General features: G+C 39.3%; 1 long non-coding RNA gene across 14 annotated transcripts in view; it reads left to right on the top strand.

Moving 5' to 3' along the window:
- The window catches only part of LOC309861534, a 72,632-nt gene that overhangs the window by 2,118 nt on the left and 45,845 nt on the right, over positions 1 to 24,669 (top strand). For 13 of the 14 annotated variants that reach the window (XR_014309991.1, XR_014309992.1, XR_014309993.1 and 10 more), the window contains exons 2-3: positions 20 to 175; positions 1,651 to 1,697. This is a non-coding gene — a long non-coding RNA (uncharacterized lncRNA). Of the gene's footprint in view, positions 1 to 19; positions 176 to 1,650; positions 1,698 to 15,927; positions 15,993 to 24,669 lie in introns of all 14 variants that reach the window. The other variant, XR_014310004.1, reaches the window with a different exon arrangement.

The raw sequence follows: 24,669 nt of genomic DNA, 5'->3' as shown, positions 1-24,669 counted from the left end.
TCTGTGGTTTTGCTTACAGGGTTTTAGTTCCCTGTGCTCAGCCACGGTCTGGAAGCAGTTGATTCTCCTGACATGTCATAGATGAACACTGCATTACAATGCCTATGTCATTCACTGTACTTCGTCTTATCATGTCGGGATTTTATCATCTCCTATCATCACAACAAGAAGAAGGGTGAGTACAGAACAAAGAAGTACTTTGAGAGAGACCCCATATTCACATTACTTTTATTACAGTATATTGTTATAATTGTCCTATTTTATTATTAGTTATTATTGTTAATCTTCTTACTATGCCTAACTTATAAATTAAACTATGGCACATAGTTATGTATGTATTGGAAAAAAACATAGTATATATATACAGTTTGGTACTATCTGTGGTTTTAGGCATCCACTGGAGGTCTTGGAATGTAGCCCCCACAGGTAAGGGCAGACTACTGTATGTTCAAGTTTCATGGGTGGAAACAAAAAAAAGCAAGTAATCGATATGTTTGTGAGGAGAGGTTGTGTTTGGCAAAGGGTTTTTACAAAAAAAAAATTAATAATAAAAAGAGCTTTAATGGGAGTCTTAAAGGATAGTGATAATGGTGATAATTGCAAATAATTTTGAATACTTAGTATGTTCTCAAAGCAACCCGATTAAAGTCTTACTTCATTTAAACCTCTCAAAATCTCTAGGCATTATTCCTTTTCACATCTTGGTGATGAGAATCTCAGGCACAGAGAGTTAAGTGACTACTGGATAGTAGGAAGGAGAATGCAAATCCAAGTTGGCTAGCTTCAAGGCCAACCCCATTTTGTGGTTCTGTTTTACTGAAGCAGTGCTGAGTAAGGGTTTGCTCAGAAGAGGTTGGATTGGGGTAAAGGGAGATTTGGAACTTCAGAAGATTTTTACGTAGCCAAGGGAACAGCATATACCAAGTCAAAGAGGTGAGAAACAGTGGGGGCATATATTGGGGATTTGTAAGTAGCAACAAATGGCTGAATGTGCCTTGTATATTGAGGGTTGTTGGGGAGGGTCTCCCAGATCAGGAAGGACCTATTTGGACAGGGTAAGTTTAGACTTGGTGTCACTGAAGGATTTTAAATAGGGGAATGAGATGATCCCATCACTTTTTGTCACTAAGGTATACACAGGAAATTAGGAAAAGTCTAGGTTTCAGGGATATGAGTTAAACCCTCAAAATATGTTAGTAGCAGCAGTTTGACAACCTCAACTTAAAAACATTTTAATAGCATACATTATTTATCTCAATATTATAAGATGTGATAACTTCAACTTTTAAAGCCTTCTAGTCAAAGCTCTTCTAATGTAGAGGTTAGACTGGTCCCTGGAACTGAAATCTGCAAATGCCTTGATCATTTACCTGAGTTTCAGACAGGCCATGTCACCTGAGATAGAGACTCATTCTGGATCTGAGGTTTAGATCAAATTGCTTTACCCTAAAAGAGGGTTGCATGGAGAATTTGTAAATCAAGATTTAGGTTCAGTGTGTATTTTAGGAGCCCATTCTAATGTTTCGTAGACCATAACACAAACTCCAGGCTTCTGAGCCCACATTATAGGAATTGACAACCCATTTTGGGGAGGGAAAACCATGGTTGAAATGGCCACCGTGTGACTGCTTTTGATTACTGTCTTTCTAGGCATTGCACCTATCAGAGGAAATGCACCATCTGAAGATTTAAAGCCAGTAAGCAGTCTTCACCTCTCCTGATATTTTCTGCCTTAGATTGGAGCAAGCATTGGCTGACACTGGTGGTTGTTTTCCCTGACTTGCTTTGCTGTTATACGATGACCTTTTCTTTGTTTATTGTTTTATTTGAACTTGCTGGGAGTTTATATAATTGATGGGCTTGTATGCTGTAGTATGTCTGGGAATCCGCTGGTGATATACAACATTGTCTGAATGTGTAGTGTTTTCTTTCATTCCTCCCCCCAACTCTTACCCCTGATGTCAGATAGTCAACATCCCAACTGGTTGAGCTGATACGGTAATAGAGATTCTTCCTTATCTTGTAAGCTAAAGGTTTGGGTTAATCAGAGCCACCCAGAGTCAGCCTATATTAGAAATTTCTTGTTGACAGTCTCTTGAGCTCTGGTATAATACCTGACTTTTAGGTTTTGATATATTTCCTAGCAGAGACTGGTCTCTACTTACATTGTCTTAGCTTGACTGGGGTGTTGAAATGTACAAATCATGCATTTGCTCCTTACGTATGAAAAATAAGTAGTATGTGATTGTCAATATATGTTTGCTAGCTAATCACTTAACATTTAAATCTGATTTTAAAATCTATAGGCATTAAAAAAAGACAAAGAAAGGGGAAAAAAACTATAAAACAGTATATAGATTCTCATTTTTGAACCAAGTTGTATATGATCTTGAATGAAAAAGATACGAAATAAAAAGTATCAGAGAGCTGTGGAGATAATCTGGGTCACAAGGACTTTGTCTTTCCTTCCTGTACTAGTACATGTGTAATTTTTTTCATATTTAGAAAAGTTTAAAAGCACAGGCACTATTCATGATGCAGGCATAACTCAAAAGCTTCTAAAATGCAAGAGGATTGAGTGATTAGCAAATAATTCAAAAATGTTATATGTTTCAAATAAATAAGTTAATTATCCAGTTGACATGGTTAAGCTTTAAGTTCCTTGTCGCTTTAAATTAAACCGTGCTTGTGTTTTGCAGTGATGGCTGAGGTCCTTACATCTTGGTAGGAAGGAATTAGTCTTTGTAAGTCACTCCTTTCATATTCTTAAAGTTTATTATTCAAGGCAAGGATTAAAAACACTTCCATTAGCTTTGGGAATTGATATGCAAACAGATATACTTGTGATGACTTTTGCTTACCTGTGATGTCAGCCTTAGTCTTATCTTAGTACCTTCTCTGTCAATCAGTCTTGGCCAACATCTGTTGGAAGTCTGTGGTGTGCTAAACCTTGTGATGGGTGTTTAGGATAAAAAATAAAGGGTTCCTCAAGAAGCTTTGTCTTTGAAAAAGAATCCAGAAGCTTTGTCTTTGAAAAAGAATCCAGCATAAATATTGAATTTCATTGGTTACATGTATTTTCCAATAGAGAAAGAGAGTTGCTAAAATTGGTTTTGCTCTGCTATTCCTTCTGAGAGGTGTTCTAAAACAAGGCATAAGTGCCAAGTGATGTGGTGATTGAGTATTTTATGAAGGGCATGTAGTTAATCATTAAACATCTATTTTGGTGCCAATTAAGCAACAATTCTCCATGAATGTTCAAAGTTGAGATTTTCTTTGAGTTCCTTGAGAATGGATTTAGAAATCTGGAGGCAAGAGCCAAAGTGATTGATTTAGTTCAAGGGCCTGATATTGAGGGACTTTTTAAGGTTTCTGTGGGATCCTGTGGAGTTGGTTCTTTGTCTCTTTTCATGGAATAATACCTTAAAAGAGGAGCTTGGAAGAGATTAAAAACTAACTAATAGGCAGGGAAATGAGCGAAAGAAATGTCAAACTCAGAGGGCATTCGTCAAGGTTTGTCAGTGTTTTAGTACATTTGGGCTGCTATCACAAAGTAATGCAGATTGGGTAGCTTATAAACAACAGAAAGTTATTTTTTTAAAGATCTGGAGGCTGAGAAGTTCAAGATCCAAGCCTGAGCATGGTCATACTCTGGTGAGAGCCCCTCTTACTGGTTTATCGCCAGTGCCTTCTTCCTGTTCTCGTATCATGAGAGGTGTTAAAGGGGTCAGGGATCTCTCTGGAGCCTATTTAATAAAGCATTGATCCTATTCATGCGTTCTCCAACCTTATGGTTTAAGCCCCTCCGGAAGCTCCACCTCCCAATACCATCTTTGGGAGTTCGGACTTCAACATATGAATTTTGGGGCGACACGAATATTTACACCATAGCCATTAGGCACTCATGAACCCAGACTGGTCCCAAGCTATCAGAAAGGGTTGGGTCTTTGTGGATCAGGAAATTAATAGGGGGTGGGGATGCATGTAGTCGTGATACTCAGGGTTGCTTCTTATTTCTTACAGCAAGTATGTTTGTTGTGTGTTTGTTGTCTTGATAGGGAAGATATCAGAACACCAAATTTTAAAAAAGAAGGGAAAAAATCTGTGCCAGAAACCTGTCAAAGGGAGAGAAAAATGCTTTCCCTTAATACTGCTGTTTTGAGAGAAAGTATTCAGATTTTTAGAAAAAGATTTTATTTATTTATTTGACAGAAAGAGAGGTCACATGTAGGCAGAGAGGCACGCAGTGGGGGGATGGCATGGAGGGGGAAGCAGGGTCCCTGCTGAGCAGAGAGCCCAATGCAGGGCTCGATTGCAGAACCCCTGAGACCATGGCCTGAATTGAAGGCAGAGGCTTAACCCACTGAGCCACCCAGGCACCCCAGTATTCAAATATTTGAAGGAACTTAATATTTTCCCATAATATCTGCATTCATATATAGATTTTTTAAAATTCAAAATTCATGGTAAGTACTATATTTTTAAATTTTTGATTTTTTAAAATTTATTTTCAGTGTACCAGAATTCATTGTTTATGCACCACACCCAGTGCTCCATGCAATACGTGTGCCCTCTTATATAGATTTGATCTATCTTTCTATCATCCATCTGGATTTGATCTACATACACATATGAATTTGATCCCGCTGTTTGGTTTTAGCATAGTTATCTGCTACACTTAATATGTTAAAGACGAGAAAGTAGGGCATGACTTTAACTTAGCATTTTAGTTCACAGGATACCAATTAATAAGTGTTAAATAATTTAGAAGGGGATTGAGTCTTTCTGGGTTAGATTTTTCTTCTAAGAAATGACTATATTTTAGATTTTACATTTGCTTGGGGTCAGGACTGTGTCATCACTGTGTTTTATTTACAATGTATGGTTTCTTTATGGGAATTTATTGGGGAGATGACAATAAATTTATTGGGGAGATGACACTTTCATTCTTACTTGCCTTCTCTGAGTCCAGCTCCAAGAAAGCATATACATTGGATTCATATTTTGGATTTTTTGAAATCATGTTACAAAATGCAATAAAAAAGAAAAAAGGTTTTGCTATTTTCCTCTTAATTTTTAATTTTTTCTATTTTTTTTAATCTTAATTTTCTTTCTTTCCTTTTTTGAGAATTTATTTACTTATTTATTTTAAAGATTTTATTTTTATTTATTTGACAGACAGATCACAAGTAGGCAGAGAGGCAGGCAGAGAGAGAGGAGGAGGCAGGCTCCCCGCTGAGCGGAGACCCTGATGCGGTGCTCGATCCCCGGACTCTGGGATCATGACCTGAGCCGGAGGCAGAGGCTTTAACCCACTGAGCCACCCAGGCACCCCTTACTTATTTATTTTAGAGAGAGAGAGAGAGTGCACACGTTCAGGAGGAGGAGAGGGAAAGAGAAACTTTTGCAGAGTTTCTGCTCAGGGCAGAGCCTGACACAGGACTCAGTCTCATAAGCCTGAGATCACAACCTGAGCCAAAACCTAGAGTTGGAGGCTAAGTGACTGCCCATGCAGGTGCCCCTAAACTTAATTTTCTGAACTATATTTCTTCTTTTATTAGATGGGACATTGATGCCTTTCTTTCCTGCGGAAGTGGTCTGGCAAATGGCAGGCACTCAGACCAGTTTGTGGCACTTTTTTTAGTACTTAGCAAAAAATAAGTTGTTCAGTGAATGTTATGCCTCTTGCACATCTTTATGCTGTGGATATGAAGATGAATGAGACACAGCTTCTGCTTACAAGGAGCTTGAAATCTAGGGGAAAGAAAAATAGGTAGACAGAGCCAATGAAACCTCTTATTCAAAGTGCTTTAGGACTAAGGGGTCAATGTTCTAAGGACCTCTGTGTTCTCGGACAGCCAGAATTGTCCAAGTCAGCCATGTTATTTGCACAGTATCTAATTGAATGTTTACCAAAAAGACCTAAAGCCATTGACAACCTATAAAAAATGTGATGGTGAAAGCTATTAATGTGTACACTGAGCAGAAAATAACGTTAGCTATAACGTATTGGTATTGGTACTAGGGCTGTTGTAACAAAAATACCACCAACTGGGCAGCTTAAATGACAGAAACTCATTATCTCACAGTTCTAGAGATTAGAAATCGGAGGTCAAAGCAGGGCTGATTCCTTCTGAGCACCATGAGGAAGGATCTATTCCATGCCATTCTCCTAACTTCTGGTAGTTTGCTGGAAATCTTTCACATTTCTTGGCTTTTGCTGCATCACTGAGATCTCTGCCTACATCTTCACATGATGTTCTCCTTGGGGGGCTGCCAGTCTCTTCACATGATAGTCTCCTTGGGGGGCTTCTTGTCTCTTCACATGGTGTTCTCTTTATAAGGACACAGGATGGGGTGTCGTCTTGATTTCAGCTCAGGTCATGATCTCAGAGTCCTGGGATCAAGCCCCGAGGTAGGTGAGGCCGGTCCATGCTCAGCAGGGAGTTTACTTCAAGATTCTCTCTCCCTCTGCCCCTTCCCCCCTCAAATAAACAAATAAATCTTAAAAAAAAAAAAAAAAGGAAGGATACCAGGTGTATTGGTTAGGGGCCTACCCTACTCTGGAATGACCTTATATTAACTAAGTACATTTGCAACAACTCTACTTCCAAGTAAGGTCACATCGTGAGGTACTGAGATGGAGACTTTAACACACGAATTTTGTGGGGAACACAATTCAACACATTAAAAAAAAGTGTTTCTTTATAGTATTTTTCAAAGAACAGACAGGAGCAACTGATTAAAATTTCTCCCAAACACTACAGACACTGGAAAGGTATATATATTATCCTGATGAGAAAAATGGAAGAGCAAGTCTTGGGAGAGAAGCGATAGTGCCAGGCTTCATTGGATACTTTCTATAGCCTAGACACTATTAGGTTCTTGTCCAAGTTATTTCATTTACCATAATTTAATCCTGATTAAAACTTATTTACAAGATCATCTCCGTATTGCAGATGCAGAAACTGAGGCACAGAAACATGGAATAACCAGCCAGAGTTGGGAGCCATAAATGGGTAGCGCTGGGATTTAAGAGCTAATATATTGGGTGCCAGAAAACATATTCCTTCCCTTCTAGTCTGATGTCCTCCCAAGAAAAGCTGTGACAATAAATGTGAGATAGTGGAACCCAAAGATCCTAGAATACTTTTCATATAAAAAGTGTTTATCTCCAGGTGAGGTAACTTAACCAGTTATGTTCTTGGTCATATTTTAGAACTTTATAATGAGAGTAGATACCTCCGTGTTCTCTAATTCTTGCAAAGATTGTTCTATAGGCTGATATTAGAAGCTAAAAAAATTTTATAACTGTCTACATTTTCTTATCCCACTCGTCAGCTTGTTGACCCCTGGGGGAAAGTGCTGAATTCACAAGAGAATCATAAGAACAGACTCTTGGGGGTAGTTCACATGTTAACTCTAGGCACTTAAAATTTGATTTTCTTCTCTTTGGCATTGAACACCATCAATTCCCCCCCCCCCCCCACACCCCTGTTCCCCTTTCTTCGCTATTCTTGTCCTACCACATCCGTGTCATGAAAATGGCTACTGAAATAAATTAGTTTAATTTGTGAAATTACATTATGGTTCTCTCTGCTCATGCCAGTTTACCCAGATTAGCCTGGGCAGATGGCTGTGGGGTTTCATTGCTGGTGAGAAAAGGGGCCCTTTCCAGAGATGAAGTACAAATGTGGGAGAAATGTTGTGGATGCCAAAAAGCTGTGTGCTTGGGTTTCTGGGCGAGCAAAAGCAGTGCTGTGCATCAGGGCGATTCTGCCTTCTGAACAGAGGGCTTTCTGAGAGCTAGAAGCAGCTGGTTCTGGAGAAAAGATGGCTTGAAAAGAATCAGAGGCATTATGAGTCTTAAATTATTTAAGTTCCTCCTGTGGCAGCGAACTGTAATTGCTTCCTATTTCTGTAAATATTAGCAGCTGTGAGCCTTTCAAGTTAGGAGCTAAAACAGCGCTCAGTGTATCATACTTAAACTCTGGAATATTGTTAAATATCTGACCTTGGGCTGTCAAATCACACTCATTACCACACTAGTTCTTCTGCTGGGGAGCTGTTGACACTCTGAACTGGTCCATTATTTTCAAGCCTGGTCTGTAATAGCCTCAATAGATGGAGAGTCGGCAAAGGGAATTTCGAGTCACCAAATAGCAGTGTCGTGATCCATTTCCTCTGGGGAGGTCGCCTCTGTGCTTTCTGCCTTTTCGTTGTTTTCACACGTGTGACTCCACCTACGGCTGTCATGGCAAATCCTTTATCAAACTGGCAAAAACTTGAAATAGGCTAATTCGAATACCAGCTCTTACCTCTTTAGTCTCAGTTGATCTCCCTGCCTTATGTTCAGCGGTTTAGTCATACTGAATTGTTTTTTCAGATTCATCATATTCTCACTTGTCTCTTGCACTTGGCTTATGCTGAAACTTCTATCTGGAACACACTCTGCTTGTCCCATAACATCTCCATGCTAGCTTCTACTTATTCTGTTGATGACACCTGCTCTTGGAAGCCTTCCCTGACCATCCGTATGTGGGCTAGTTATGGCTTCCTTATTATCCCATGTGTGTGGGCACTCTCCCCATAAGAACACACATCATATTTTGGATTGTAATAGCCTACTTAGTGGTCTTCATCTGCCATTGTTCAGTGGGCTCTCTGAGGGTAAGAAAAGTATCAGTTCCCCTTGCTGTTTTAATGGCAGGGTCTGTGTGGAAACTGGTAAATAGAAAGTGATTGACAAATGTTTGTTGAGTTGAATTCATACTCCTATATCTAACATTGGTGAGATATAATACCTTCGGGCTTAGGTTTGAGTAGGCCTGCTAAGGCAACCTGTGGATGCAGCAGAATCTCATAGATGTCTTTGGAGAGCCTCTTTCTCCTCTTCCTTGTGAACACATTTGTTTGGGATAGAATGTGCCCAGCTCCCATAGGTGAATCATGATTAGCCTAAGCCAGTTATCTCTACCTCACTTTTTTCTGCCAGTGATTGGTGAGCGTGTGACACATTTTTGGTAGTGAGTTGTAAAGGGAAGTATGTTGAAGGTTTGGAGAATAATTTTCTGTCTTTCTTTCTTTTTTTTTTTAAGAGATTTTATTTATTTATTTGACAGAGAGAGAGAGAGAGAGAGAGAAAGAGAGAGAGAACACCAAGGCAGGGCAAGCAACAGAGGGAATGGGAGAAGTAAGTTCTTCACTGAACAGGGAGCCCGATGTGGGGCTCGATCCTAGGACCCTGGGATCATGACTGAGCCGAAGGCAGATGCTTAAGCAACTGAGCCACCCAGGTGCCCCAGAGACAACTTTTCTTTTTATTAATAGAGTGGTGTGAAAAGACATTTTTTACCTGTGTCCCTTGTTTTTTGCTTGGATGTTTTCATAGACATAAAAAGAAATGCTACAACTATTTGACAACCATGAGAAAATAGGACCCCCAATAAAGGTAAGACATGAGCATGAGAAAGTGGAAATATGAAACATTCTTAGGTCCTTGATGATGCGGAGCCATCAAAATCAACCCTGGGACAACTCCCCTCTGGTTTCTGTAAAGCAAAATACTCTTCTAGCTTAAACTAGTTTTGCTAAGTTTTCTGTTACCTGCAGCTAAAACCATCCTAATTGACAGAGACACCAGGAAAAGGAAAGTTGTGTGCATGAAATTTGGGGTTTATTTAAAAAATGAGAAGGACTATGCTACATGATGAGAGAAAGCAGCATAGAAAATGTGTTGAGCTTGGGGTTGAGACATCTTAGTTTACCTGAATATTTCTTGTGTAATTTAGGAGGAATCACTCTTTTCTCTTATTTTCTAGTCAGGCAATCATTCACTCAACAACAAGAAAAAAATATATTTGATTGCCAACTGTGTGTTATATACTATGTGCAGTGTTTATTTGGGAAAACAGAGTTGAACTAGGTGATCTCTAAGGTCCTTTATTTGTAAAACTCTGATTTGCCTTTTATTTTAATGTCTTTGAACATAGTTTCAGGAACTGTGAGTCTATAAAAATTTTGCATGTCTTACCCCCAAATCTGCTTTGATTCAAATCATATTTATCATTGGCCTTTCTCTTCATCCAAATTTCTTGCAGATCCCTGTCTGATAGAATTTTAAAAAACAAAAAACAAAAAACAACAAAACCCACAAGCATCTGTCTCTGGCAAGCAGCTCATGAGTCACATCTCCTCTGCAAAGCAAAGTCTCATGAAATCAGCTGATCAAAAGGAGCCCTTAAAGAGGAGACAATCTGTTAAATTTATTTTAGGTCTAGCCCCCTCATTTCCATTCCACATGCACTCATTTATTCCATCACCCGGTCTTGGCAGGTGCAATCTATTTAGGTGACCCTGCTCAGGCTCACCCCTCAAATTTCTTGGCTGGAGAAAAAAGGCTGTTGAGCTGTCATCAGAGATATTATAGCCACTGCTGATTCGAAACTGGTTCATCGTGGCCCCACTTCGATTAGGACGGGCTCTTGATTCAAACTACCATGACCTTGCAAGTTGTCTGTTTGTGCTAACCCAACATTCTTGGTAGGAACGATGGGGTGGGATTGCCGTTGTGCCAGATCCCCATGGGGGATCATCCATGCTTGATGGGGCACTGGGCAACCTCTGGAAAGCAGAGATAGTCATCACTCCGATGGGACCGAAAGTGGTGGTGAACTGATCAATAGCAATTGGTGGTTGTGAATTTTAGGACATTGGTATGGCTGCTGAGTGAGTGTAAGAACTTACACAGTGGATCCATGGTGTGGGGACCCAGCAGCTTCTGAGCACCTTCTGCAGATCTTCCATTTTTCGCACGTGCCTCCACTATGTCTGATTTCCAGCAAACAGGAAGAAAGAATAGTAGAATTTAATGCGTCTTCTTTGTAAAGGATGTGACCAGAAAGTTGGTACCTGGTTATGTGCCATCTCTAACTTTATGGAGAAATGTGGTCTTTAACATGGCATTCATATATGCAGAAAAGACTTGTATTTTTAGAGCAAAATAGATGTGAGTTGGGAGACTAGAAATCTCAGGCATAGTAGTCCTCAGGGATGGCTGCAGGAGTGGCTTCTTGGTGAACCCCAGCATCTGGGCAGCTTTGAATTCGTTATGGAATGGTTCTGGCCGTGGTCACAGCTCTGGTTCTGCTTTCATACTTCCTTCTTTGTGTTCTCGTCTCTTCTAACCTACCCCTTTCCACCCCTAAGGGTGGAAAAGCCCATTTTACCGCAGCATCTTTGTATCCTGGGCTGAGGTCAGTGGATTATTGTTGTTGTTGTTGTTTTTACAAATGAAGTAGTATTTGTACAATTGCTTATGTTTTTACAGTTTGGAGAAGTAGACTGATACCTAAACTACTGCCTTCAAAATGTAATTCTGCCCTATCTTTCTCCCAGTTGTGTAGCAGAGCCCTTTGCCTCTAAAGAAGAGAGCAAAACCCTGGTCCCAGCTGGGAAGGCATGAAAAGACATTTAGAGGCAGCTTTTGCTTAGTGAGGATGTGTTCTCTGGAGATGCATGTGCCTTATTAAGAAAAACCAACCAAACTGCTCTTGGTCTCTGTTTAAAATTTGTAAAAGACAGTAGCAGGTAACTTGCTCATTGCATATTCTCTAGACACTTCTATTCTCCCTGAGAGCTAAGGAGAAATGACATATTATCTGTTTCCTGACAACATGATCTAGGAATATTCCTCCAAGAACAATTCTTGATTTGTATTTTATTTTGTCCTTTTAAGAGATACACTACTAGGGAATTTAAGAGTTGTAATATTTCATACATGAGAGGTTAAGGGTTTTTTTCTGCCCATTATTTGGGTTGTGAATTGGTGACATTTGTTCATTCCCCAATGAATCTCCAGTATTTCCTTATAGAGCTCCATAAGCAGAGAGATCTATGCTTTGGTTTCTACAGTGAATGGAGGGCAGTTTTGAGCTGTCCTCCTATAGATTTCGATATATAAATAATAGTTTATAAAGAAAACAGTTCATCTGGTTGTCTTATGGTCGTTTAGGGAAAGGATGCCATTCGTGGAATTTTATTTTCTTATTATGTGGTGAAATTCACAAAGATGTGTGTGTGTGTGTGTGTGTGTGTGTGTGTGTAGAAACATGAGGAGAATCAGAAATAAGTTGGTATTAGTTGGAAAATGAGTAGTGGGAAGATACCTGGCTCCCATTCCCTTACAATGTTTTCTTGATTTTTGGTTCTGGGCTGGTCATTTTGTCATCAGGTGCCATCTTAGTATATGTGCTGCCGAAGCGAGCACCATCAGGTGCCATCTTGGTACCAAATGTCAGCCTCCTCTTCTAGAGATGCACTAGGCTTTTGATCTCTACCATTCTCTTCCATGTGCACAAAGCTTATTTTCCTATGCCTCATGTCTTCAAAAGCCAGTTCTCTGTGAGGTAAAGGGCTGATCAACTAAGAAGATCCTCTAATGGTGGGAGCATTGGGTGCTTAGGTAGTTGTGCTGAAGACATATTTTAGGGCAGTTTTTTTTTTTTTTAAGATTTTTTCTTTATTTATCTGACAGAGATCACAAGTAGGCAGAGAGGCAGGCAGAGAGAGAGGAGGAAGCAGGCTACCTGCAGAGCAGAAAGCCCGATGTGGGGCTCGATCCCAGGACCCTGGGATCATGACCTGAGCCGAAGGCAGAGGCTTAACCCACTGAGCCACCCAGGTGCCCCGTTTTGTTTTGTTTTGTTTACATTCCTATGAAGCCCATTCCTGTATGATTTCAGAACTATAGATTCTTTGGGGATAAAATAGCTCAAAGATTGAATATTTCTTTATGAATGAGAATCTGAAAGAAACTCAAGGGGGGTTTTTGAGAGTGAGATGGTTCCCTATCCCTCCTTTTTGTTTGGCTTTATTTTATTAAAAAAATTCTCTCTCATTATATATATCAATCTACTTATCTGGAGGGAGGATTCTCTATGTACATATGCTACCAAAAAACTTGCTTTTTACTATTTAAGTAAGGATTGAAGAACTGGGTAAAGGGGGAGGGATATGTCTGACTGCCAAAATGAGGTTGATATCAGTATAGATATATCGATCCAGTTTGTCCTTGTGAGACAAGTGATCTTTTGTAGTATCAAAACATTTTTGCAATCTAAAGAAATCTGAAGACTATCTTGTCCAACTTCTTATTTTACTCGTGACGGAAACTTGGAGGTTTAGAGATAAGTGACTTGCCTAAGGACATACAAATAAATTATCCTGTTGCTTTACTTTACAAAAGTAAACTTTTTGTTGAAGAATAACATACATTAAGAAAAGTGCAAACATTTTCCCCAAGGGACTAGATTTCTGTAACTAGCTTGTAGATCAAGTATAGAAAGCACTCCAAAATTTTTCCTAATCACTCCCCCTTTCCCTACTGCAAAATATAACTATTATTCTACTTAAAACATAGCTTAATGTTGCCTGTTTTTGAATTTTATGCAAATTTAATCATACAGACTCTGTTCCTCTTTTTTTTTTTTTTTTTTGGTCTGGCTTCTTCATTCAACATGATGTCTACAAAATTAATCCGTTTTCTATGTTGCTATAGTCTGTCCATTTGCATTGCAATACTTTATACCAGTGTGTGAATATAACACAATTTATTTTTTCCCCATTGCTTTGTTTTTAATGAATAGAGGTTCCTAGTGCTGATTTTCATGTCTGTCTTAATTATTTTGCTTCTGGACAGTAGTATTTTCTCAAAATCAACCTATAAGGCGGTTGTCTGAAGTCAAATCCTTAATCACAGCAAACAGGAAGCAAAAATATATACCACTACTTATTTGCTATAGCAAGTCCTGTTTTCTTTGGCTTGACTTTCTCTATTCAGAAGTTAGTTGAAAAGGGGTCAGATGACATTCATCTCCTTCTTTCTTATTCTTTATGATGGCCTTTTGCTATTAAGAATTGATTTACAGGTTGGGTTTTGAACAATTCATGTTAAAGTGGTTTGTTTAGAGGAATGACTTTCCTTGTTCATTTTCTCCAGATCCTCTGGGAGAATCCAGATGGTTCTTGCATTTTTAGTGAATGAACACTTGCCATCTTGCATAATCTAATTGTCTAAAACTGCCCACATGCTTACCATCTGAAGGAGTGCTGTCTGCCAAAGGTGTCAGGTTATCTTTCATACGGCTTTAAGAAAGAAGACATTTTTGCCTGAAAGCATGGCATCAAAAAGCATCTCTCCTGGGTGGCTAAAATTGACAGTGCTTCAACTCCTTTATTAAAAATACAATTCACCAGCCTGAAAAAGAAAATCTAATTATTTAACTGCTAGCCATTTTCCCCATGGTAAAATAACCCTTAAATGTTTACAATCAAGTTAGCTAGATTTTAACCAATTTACTTATTTAACCAAGTATTAAAAAAAAATCTATACCATACCTTGTAAGTTCTTCTAAGCTTTTTTTCCCTATTGATTTTGATTAAATAGGTAATTGGCAGTTGATCAATAGGCATGATTCTGATGAGCTGGTTTGGCCGAGGCTTCGGTGTGACAAACCTGGGAGGAGGGAACCCAGAGGTTTACTGACACTCCAATCTATCTTCAATGAATGCAAGCTGGCTAATAAATATTTAATGGGCAGTTGTTTGCAGTTTAATAGAATTAGATAATTCTATTAGAATCCTGTTTGGAGACCTACAGGTATCATATATCACAGTTGAAGACATGGTTAATAATTTAAGCTAAGTGACTAGTAATTAGAGTCAGAGTAAGCAGGAACTTTTGGTTTTAAGCCATTTGGGAATTTGTGTGTGTGTGTGTGTGTGTGTGTGTGTGTGTGTGTGTCTGTGTGTGAGAGTGAGAGAAGGAGAGAGAGAAATTGTGTAGGATTTTAGATTGTGAACCATTATAAGGATTAGCTAATGCAGCAAGTCTGGGCCAAACCTTAAATGTGATAACAAAGCATGAGGCCCCTGGGGTTTATTTAATATCTCATCCTCTTAGTTAATGAGATGGAAAATAGTTCACTGTTTATCTACAGTAGATTGAGCAGATGTTGCCAATTCTGTTTTATGGAATGTAATCTTGGTAAGATTGTCTTCTGCCCATTACCTTTTCATTGGCTCAATCTCTCCTGTACTCTTCTTTTTTGGGAGGTACAGATACTTTCTTGGTCATGGACTAGTTGAAAAACCCCCTAAGTTAGGAATTAGTGGCCTTTTCATGTTCCAAACACTCAGTAACCTCTATTATGGCAAAGCTGGTTGCTTGACTCAGGTTTGTTGACAACAAAAGTCTGGTACAATGTGAAGACTATTGACTCTCCCACCAATTAATATTTATAAAATTCCTTAGGTTTGTGATTTTATTTCATTTGCCTCTTTTACATTTCTCTGTTCTACAAATGCATAATATATGAACTGGAGCATTGGATCTAAGAAGCCTAATATGATCCTTTTTTTCCCCCCGTTAAATAATTTTAATTTTCTAGAACCATGAGGTGATTGGTATTTTCCTAAATTGTGGTATCAGGATTAAGTGGCTAATTTAGGAACATAAGGTAGTAGAGATTTAGCTAAAGGCATTAAGTTACTTTAGGAAGTGGGCTACAGACCTGTTAGGACTTGCCTTTTTCTGTGGCAGAAATAGACTTGTAATAGGCATAAATATATAAAGACTTCTGGGACACCTGGGTGGCTCAGTGCATTAAAGCTCTGCCTTCAGCTCGGATCATGATTTCAGAGTCCTGGGATCGAGCCCCGTGAGCTCTCTGCTCAGTAGGGAGCCTGCTTCCCCCTCTGTCTCTGCCTGCCTCTCTGCCTACTTGTGATATCTCTGTTGAATAAATAAAAAAAAAATTTTTTTTAAATAAAGACTTCTTTTTGGAGGTATGTGATGTTGGGTTTTAGATCAGTGGTATGAGGATGTGAGAGCCAAAGGCTCTGTCATTCTTTTACTTTTTCTCTTAGGTTCCAAGATGGCTGCTGCCACTCCAACCATTGTTCGCATTCTAGACAGGAGCCAGCAGATAGTGGTAATATCTCCAAGAAATTCCCAGGAGACACTCACTTACTTCTCATTGGTCATAAATGTGTCACAAGGGTACTTTTAGTTGCAGGGGCCTCTAGAAAGGTGGGTTTGTATCTCTCTTGTCTCTCTAGCAGAAGGAAAAGAAAGGAAATTTGAATAAGTATTGCATGAGCCAACCTACAATATTTGCCATATTCTTTAAGGAAATTTCCTTCTTTTGTAGTAAACACTGACATGAATTTTTCCTACCAGAATAAAAGCCCTTTAAGATTTCCTTAGGCCCAGTGTTCTACAAGCCTTGCATACGGCAAATTGGAAACTCTTGATAAATTATGCTGCATTCTTGGGAGAAAGAAATAGAAAAGGGAAGAATTAGGAAGAGAGGTGGAAGGCAGGAACCAAAAGTGGTGTTTATTTACATATAACTAAGAAAAATATTATACTGTACTGTTAGAATGTTCCAGTCCTTAATTATCACAATTATTCTGGTTAATTGAAGTTTTAGGCTCAACTTTATTTATATTTACTAAGAGGCGATTATATTGAGATGCTATCAAGTAATATTTCCAGTTGAGTTTTTCTTAGCCTTTTTTTCCCTTAATGTTTTAAAAATATTTACTTTCTTCTAACCTCAAAGTAATGTATGGCCATTATAAAAATTTTACAAAATACAGATTTAAAAAAGAGAAAATATTCAAATCCTTACATGCTTGAAATATTTTCTTGTATAATAAGACACTATATTGTGCAAATTTAAGTAAATGGTGAAATGATACAGTGCAAATATTAATGTTGCATGATTTATTTATTTATTTTTTTAGAGGGGGGCAGTGGGGAAGGGCAGAGGGAGAGAGAGAATCTTAAGCAGCCTCCATGCCCAGTGTGGAGCCTGATGTGGGGCTCAATGTGGGGCTCAATGTGGGGCTGGACTTCACAACACTGAGATCATGACCTGAGTTGAGATCAAGTCAGATGCTTAACTGACTGAGCCAACGAGGTGCCACCCTATTTATTAATTTATTTATTTTAATTTTGAAAGATTATTTATTTATTTGAGAGAGAAAAAGAGAGAAAATATGAGCGGGGGGTGGAGAAGCAGACTCTCCGCTGATCAGGGAGCCTGGCACCAGGCTTGATCCAGGATCCTGAGATCATGACCTGAACGGGAGGCAGATGCCTAATGCTCTGAGCCACCCAGATGCCCCCCAGGTGCCCTGTTAATGTTTCACTTAATGTTTGGATTTGAAATAAGAATTTCTCAAATTAGTGACTGGGTCAGTCTGTAGATCATAACACTCTTAATCACAGGGTCATGAGTTCAAGTCCCATGTTTGGCATGAAGCCTACTTAAAAAAAAAGAATGAAAATATAATAAAGTAATAAAGTATAATTTATCAAATTAAAAATTATTGTCTACAAGGGTATAATTTCAAAGCTGGATAGCCAATAGGAATTAAAAAAGGTGTAGGGATGAGGGTTGAGGTCACCATGACTGGTAATCCAAAATCCCCAGTGTATTTCATCAGAATTAGACTTTGGTATCTCCTCATTTTCATTGAAGTGACCACCCTAGATATCTTCTTTTATGTGAGTTGTGTTCTTTTTTTTTTTCTTAAGATTTTTATTTATTTATTTGACAGATCACAAGTAGGCAGAGAGAGAGAGAGAGAGAGAGAGAGAGAGGAGGAAGCAGGCTCCCTGCTGAGCAGAGACCCTGATGTGGGGCTCCATCCTAGGATTGTGTTCTACATGATTTTTTGGGGCAATATCTTATTTTAAATATTTGCCTGCTTTGTTATCCTATCTTGTCTTAAGCAGATTTGCAGGGGTCAGTGAGAGAAATTTTCAGAGATCCTTGCTGTCATCATTAATAGTCAAGTTAGTAATGGTACAGGGCCTGCTATACAATTTATTCTCCTCAAGGTGTTTAAAAAATTTCTTTTTAAAGTAATCTAAACAAGGTTCAGATTTAACTAATGTTTATTGAGCTCCAGTTTTGTTCCATGCATCATGCTAGGCATGATTACAAGCCTTCATTCAGTTAGTGCTCAGAATAATCCTGTGTAGAAGTGCTCATGTATCTACTTGGCATTGCCCTAAACTTCACTTTCTTTTCTTGAAGACTTTACTTATTTATTTTTTAAAAAGGCTTTATTCATTTATTTATTTGAGAGAGAGAGAACACATAAGCAGGGGGAGGCACAGAAGGAGAGGGAATGAGAAAATCCCAAGCAGACTCTGCACTGAGCATGAAACTCACCACGGGGCTCCATCCCAGGGCCCTGAGATCATGACCCGAGCCAAGACCAAGAGTGGGTTGCCCAATAGACTGAGCTACCCAGGCATCCCACTGGAGATTTTATTTTTAAGTAATCTCTCCACATTATACGTGTGCCTCAGATTCACAACCCTGAGATCAAAAGTCACATTCTCCACTGACTGAGTCTGCCTGGTGCCCCTGACCTTCATTTTCTTGTCTCCCATATCAGAGTGGAAAATCATACTGACTCTACTGTCAAAGTAAGTCTGAGTCTGATCATTTACAGTCTCTACCACCGCTGCCTCAGTCTAAATCACATCACCTACTGCATAGATGGTTTCAAGAGCCTCCATGCTGTGCTCTCTGCTTCCACTCTGCACCTCTCCTTCCCTCCCCTCAGTCCACAATTTCCTGCAGGGAAGACAAGGGTGGGGGGGGGGGATGTGATCTGGTTATTACAGAACCATACTGGATAGCTCCTAGCATCCAATGTATGAGGGGAATGAAGAAGGAAGACTTGAAAGAATTTTGTACATTTTAGTGATCAGAAATAGAAAATTATAAAAGGAAGATTCAGTACTTATTGATGTTTAATCAAAATGGAAGTATGGAGGAACATGTTGGATTATGTAATTTAGACAATTTAAATGCACCATATATTTTTTTTCTTTTGTGAATCATGCAAACTATGATTTGTCAGAGTGTCTGTCTTAAAAGAGTCAGGACAGACAGGAGTACACCTGTGTGTGTTGTTGCTTGTGTTCTGCATCCCCCCCTTCAGTAATGAATTTTGATCACCATGCTAGAAGAAAGACTGAACTACCTTTTTAACTCCCTTGAAAGTTATAGTAAAAAATTATTGTCATATGGAGAGGTGATCAAAGAGCAAGGAGATAAAAGGAGTGGGACAAAGTTATTACAGAAGTGTTATCAGCCGGTTAATTAACAAAAACATTAGGATATTCTTCTGGGTTTTGTCATATTTGTGACATTTGTCAACATTTAAAAATTTGCAGTTTGCTGTGATTTCTCTTTTTGATACTCACTTTCATGCCTAATTTTGCATTTGAAACTGAAAAGACATCCTTTCTCTACTTTTAAATCTGTGGGCCCCGGAAAACCTGGATCTTGCTTTATTTTTGTGAGCTAACTTAGTTCCATGATGTCTGGAAGTTCCTTTCCATTAGTCTGGAGTGAGTTTCTGTTTCCTACAACCCAGAGAGCTTTGGCTAACATAAATACCTTTAAAGAATTAGAGGTAGAATGGGGCCCAGAGGAAAGAAGAGGATGTGTGTGCTATGTGGGCAAAGAAAGGTCCCAATTATAGGACAGTTCTCAGGGAGAGCACGGCCATATGGGGATGGGTGGAGGTGGCGATTGGGTCTACGGTATTCCTAAAGATCCCAAAGGAACCTAATAGTCACCGGACAAAGAAAACGCCCTGGCTCCCAGCGTCACAGAGGGAAAAAAGCTCGGAGGGAGATTGAAAAGGACTGGAGAATTTAGCCAGCAGCCAGTCTGCTCCTTTGCAAGTTGTACACACTCCTCAATACAGTGTGTTGACTTTGTATGAGGAAGCTGAGATGCTGCTGTCCATTCAGACGACGCTGGTGCGTAATGAAAGCAGAACAGCGGGAGCTGTACATTGGAGAGGGCGCTTTTGATTTTATCTCCTTTTGTTGCTCTCCTTTTGAGTTTCCTTGGTTCTGTGGTTTGGACCTCCACAGACCTAGAAGAGTTCAGAAACTTGAAAGGGAAAAAGCCCTTCCTCCCCAGGGCCGGCTCCTCCACTTTCATCCTGTGTCAGGTGTTCACGCCTCACAAAGATGGTGCTAAATGGAACTCTCTGCAACCTCTGGGTAGCTGGGAGTCCTTTTGAGGTGTTATGTTCTGGCAATAATGGAGTCTTGTTACTACAGGCTGTTAACATACACCCTTCCATTGTTGAAGAAAGACATCCAGGCAACCACAAAGCACATGGCTTCCAGGAAAATCTCGGGCTCAAGGATCTCTCAGGGAGTTTGGCTCTTGAAAGGAACATAGAAATCTCGGGCCCTTACTTCTCAGAGCCCTTTTTCCCTTTTTCCCTGAGTAAGTTGTTGAATTTTATCCCTGTGTCTTGCAGCACAAGGAGTTTAAAGTAGATGGTTGTGGGGAACAACCAACAAGTATAAGCAGTTTCAGGGAATGTGCTTTGAAATGTGGTTGCTATTATCTTCCTCAAAGGATTCAGATTTTAATATCTGTTGCCTATAGCTGCATCTGTACCTACACAATAGGCTAGGTATCTTGCTTTCTGGAAATTTTTGATGTATTAGTCTCCTTTAACTCCTAGGGAGGGTAAATGCATGGAATATTGTCTTACACGCCACCGCACTCTGTGTAGGCATTGCTACTTGATCATGGTGTTTTCTCCTACTAAGCTCTGATGCGGTTTCCAAACCGTTTTCTAGATGGTCACCTTCGATCTACCAAAATTTGTGCCTTAAGATAAAGATTGTCAACGGGATGAAGTCCTCTTTACGTGATTCTTCCAAAGACCTTCTTAAAGGCCAGACGCTTATTTGCTTACCTCCAAGATAAAAGAGGAGAATGTACTCTCATAGAAAGTTTAAAAGAAACATGGGGTAGTAGGGCTGGTGAAATGAGAATGAGAGAGAGAAATGTGTTTAATTTATATTAGGTATTTTTGTCTGCTAGCCTGATTATTAAAAAAAAAAAAAGCTACCTTAGCAAATCAATTATAGTTAGAATGACAGGGTACAATAGTAATAGTTGGGACAAGCTTCATTAGGCATTTGTGAGTGTGGCTTTTTTTCTTCTCAAAGGTCTGCCTGGGTCACTGGAATAACTGTGAATTTGGGTCAAGGACCCGAGTAAGCAGGGGAAGGCTCATTTATCATCAAAGAAGGGTGAGACAACTGTCATCACTCCATTTGACTCCAGCTGTGAAGTGAACAGCTTATTTTTGTTTTAGTGATGATTTGAGAGACCCATCAATAACATCACCAATACTCTTTGCAGTGCAGCCGTCTGTGTGTCAGTGTGTGTATTTGTGTGTGCACATGTGTACCCACCCATGTGCTCGCTGTAAGCAGGAAAGCAGAATGCAGAAAATAACTTCACCTTTGCACACCTATATACATAGGGGTCCCTTCTTTCTGTTCACTCATGTTAGGGACTAATCTCGGAGCCTCCAGCTGGTTCCTTATTGTCCCTGATGGTTAGCATATTGAGCTTGTTCCACAGCTTTATTGCTCCAATGTGCTTATGTTGCCTACTGTGCTGCTCATATGCCCAAGCCCAGAGGATTTTTTGGAGGAAGGAGTGATTAACTGGAAGAAATGGGCTGAGTAGACTGTCATCCATCACTTTCCTTTATTTTGAACAGCACATCTCCTTAAACTTAATCATTTCGAAGACGAAAATCCTTGTCATAATTTCCTGGGTACTTACTAAGCTAACACACACACAGCACTTACGACGTGTGAGGCACTGGCTGAGTTTCTTTTTTTCATGATTTCATCTAAGCTCTACAACCACACTGTGGGGTAGATACTGTTACTATTACTATTCCCTGTGTTGATTAGTGTAGCCTAACAAGTAGACCCAAAATGGCTCAGATACTATAGAAGTTCATCCTTGCTCGCATAAGAATACTGTGTGGCTGAAAAGTTTCGAGGAGGGGTCACCTGCATCCATACAGTTATTCAGAGACCTGGGCTATTGGGAGCTTCGCTCTCTTCAACAAATAGTTTTCAAGGTCACCCTGATGGATCACCTCCATTCCAGCCAGCTGAGAAGTGAAAAGAATATGGATAGAGTACTGTGTGTGGGTCTCGATGTGTCAGGTCTGGAAGTTATGGTGATCAATTTTGTTCACATTTCATTGACTAGAGCTTAGTCGCATGACTACCACTAAGGGTAAGAGGAACTGGCAAATGTAGTCCCTGGGTTCTCTGAGATAACTCCACACTAGGGAGGAAGTGTAAAAAGGTGATCTGCTAGCCATCTTTGCCCTACTTCATCCACTGGCTACCGAACAGTTCAGAGCACCCTTCTTCTCATACTGTTCTGTAAGAAAGACAATCCAGAGTTCCATTCACTTACTGAATCCACGTCAAAGTCTAGGCTTTCAGGGTAATGTGCTGTCCTATGTTGGGTGTGGATGGATGTGAATCCTTATGCCTGGCTACATATGAACCAAAAGCTGATTTGTCTTCCCCACCCCTTACCATACACCCAATAATGACAGTATAACCACATACACACGCAAACTTCATCTTGGGAACTGAAAATGTGGGACACTCACAACCATCACTAATCTGCAACAAAGATGAAATCGTTTCTAGTCAAGTATGTGATGGACTTTTGAAAACAGGTTTTATAGGCGTTTGAATACATTACATCTTCTCTGTTTGGTATGTACACACAGACACATACATACATATATATAAAATGTGTATTATGCAATTCATATGTAACGTATCTCTAATACTGTGTCTATGACTATAATATTCATACTTATATATGAAGAAATAACATACAAGTAATAGCAAACGAACCATTTTGCCATTCTAATCCTCTATATCTTTACTTTGTTTTGTTTTGCCATTCTAATCCTCTATATCTTTACTTTGTTTTAAACCCTTTGGTTATGTGAAATAGAGCATACATTGAGAGATATGCTTAAATACATGTACCATTTAACACAGTAATGACATGAACACCGGTGTCCTCTTCATGTAGATTGAGAAATAACATAACCAGCATGCCAGAAGCCCCTCTCCTCCATCACCTCCTTATCACAGGGAAGTTTTATTTTATTACTGCCTAAGGTAATTACTCTCCTGAATTAATAAGACTTGCTTCTCTCTTTTCCCACGTCTTTATCATCTAAGCATGCGTTCCTGATATCCATACTTAAAATCTGGTTGTTCTTGAATGTTATATGAATGGACACTTTCTGTGTGCATTTTTGGTGTCTTATTCTTCTCACTAAACTTTGTAATATGTGTTGAATATTGCTGTGGTGGATTTATTTTTATTCATAAGTTAGAAGGGCTCATCTCTTATTCTAGCCTGCTAATGGTTTTTTTTTTTCATTTTATATTATTTCTTTTCAGCGTTCCAGAATTCATTGTTTATGCACCACACCTAGGGGTCCATGCAATACGTGCCCTCCATAATACCCACCACCAGGCTCACCCAACCCCGCTCCAAAACCCTCAGTTTGTTTCTCAGAGTCCACAGTCTCTCATGGTTTGTCTCCCCCTCCAATTTCCCCCAACTCACTTCTCTCCATCTCCCAATGTGTTACGTGTAATGCCTTCTGCTCCACAAGTAAGTGAAATCATATGATACTTGACTGTTTCCGCTTGACTTATTTCACAGAGCATAATCTCTTCCAGTCCTGTCCATGTTGATATAAAAGTTGGGTATTCATCCTTTCTGATGGAGGCGTAATACTCCATTGTATATATGGATCATATCTTCTATATCAATCCGTCTGTTGAAGGGCATCTTGGTTCTTTCCACAGTTTGGTGACTGGGCATTGCTGCTATCAACACTGAGGTACAGATGGCCTTTTTTTCACTACATCTGTGTCTTTGGGGGTAAATACCCGGTAGTGCAATTGCAGGGTCATAGGATAGCTCTATTTTTAATTTCTTAACCCACTGAGCCACCCAGGTGCCCCTATTTTTAATTTCTTAAGGAATCTCCACACTGTTTTCCAAAGTGGCTGCACCAACTTGTATTCCCACCAACAGTGTAAGAGGGTTCCCCTTTCTCCACATCCTCTCCAACACTTGTTTACTGTCTTGTTGATTTTGGCCATTCTAACTGGTGTAGGGTGGTATCTCAATGTGGTTTTGATTTGAATCTCCCTGATGGCTACTGATAATGAACATTTCTTCATGCGTCTGTTAGCCATTTTTATGTCTTCTTTGGAGAAGTGTCTGTTCATGTCTTCTGCTCATTTTTTGACATGATTATCTGTTTTGTGTGTGTTGAGTTTGAGGAATTCTTTATAGATCTTGGATTTAAGCCCTTTGTCTGTAGTGTCATTTGTGAATATCTTCTCCCATTCCGTGGGTTTCCTCTTTGTTTTGTTGACTGTTTCCTTTGCTGTGCGGAAGCTTTTGATCTTGATGAAGTCCCAAAAGTTCATTTTTACTTTTTTTCCTTTGCCTTTGGAGACATATCTTGAAAGAAGTAGCTGTGACCTATTATATTTTTAAGTCTGCATTTTCAGAAAATGTATTCAATCTACTGCTTTGGTCTGTTGCTTTGAAAAAATTCATCAACAATAACTCTCTTGTATTAAGCAAAAGATACATTGATCTTTCTTGTTTGTTTACCTCAGCTTTTTAAATTTTATTTTTATTCAGTTATAACATGTATGCAGTAAAGTACACA

This window comes from Mustela nivalis (assembly GCF_964662115.1).
Source record: "Mustela nivalis genome assembly, chromosome: 3".
NCBI lineage: Eukaryota > Metazoa > Chordata > Mammalia > Carnivora > Mustelidae > Mustela > Mustela nivalis.
This window is presented reverse-complemented; position numbering and strand designations above follow the sequence as displayed.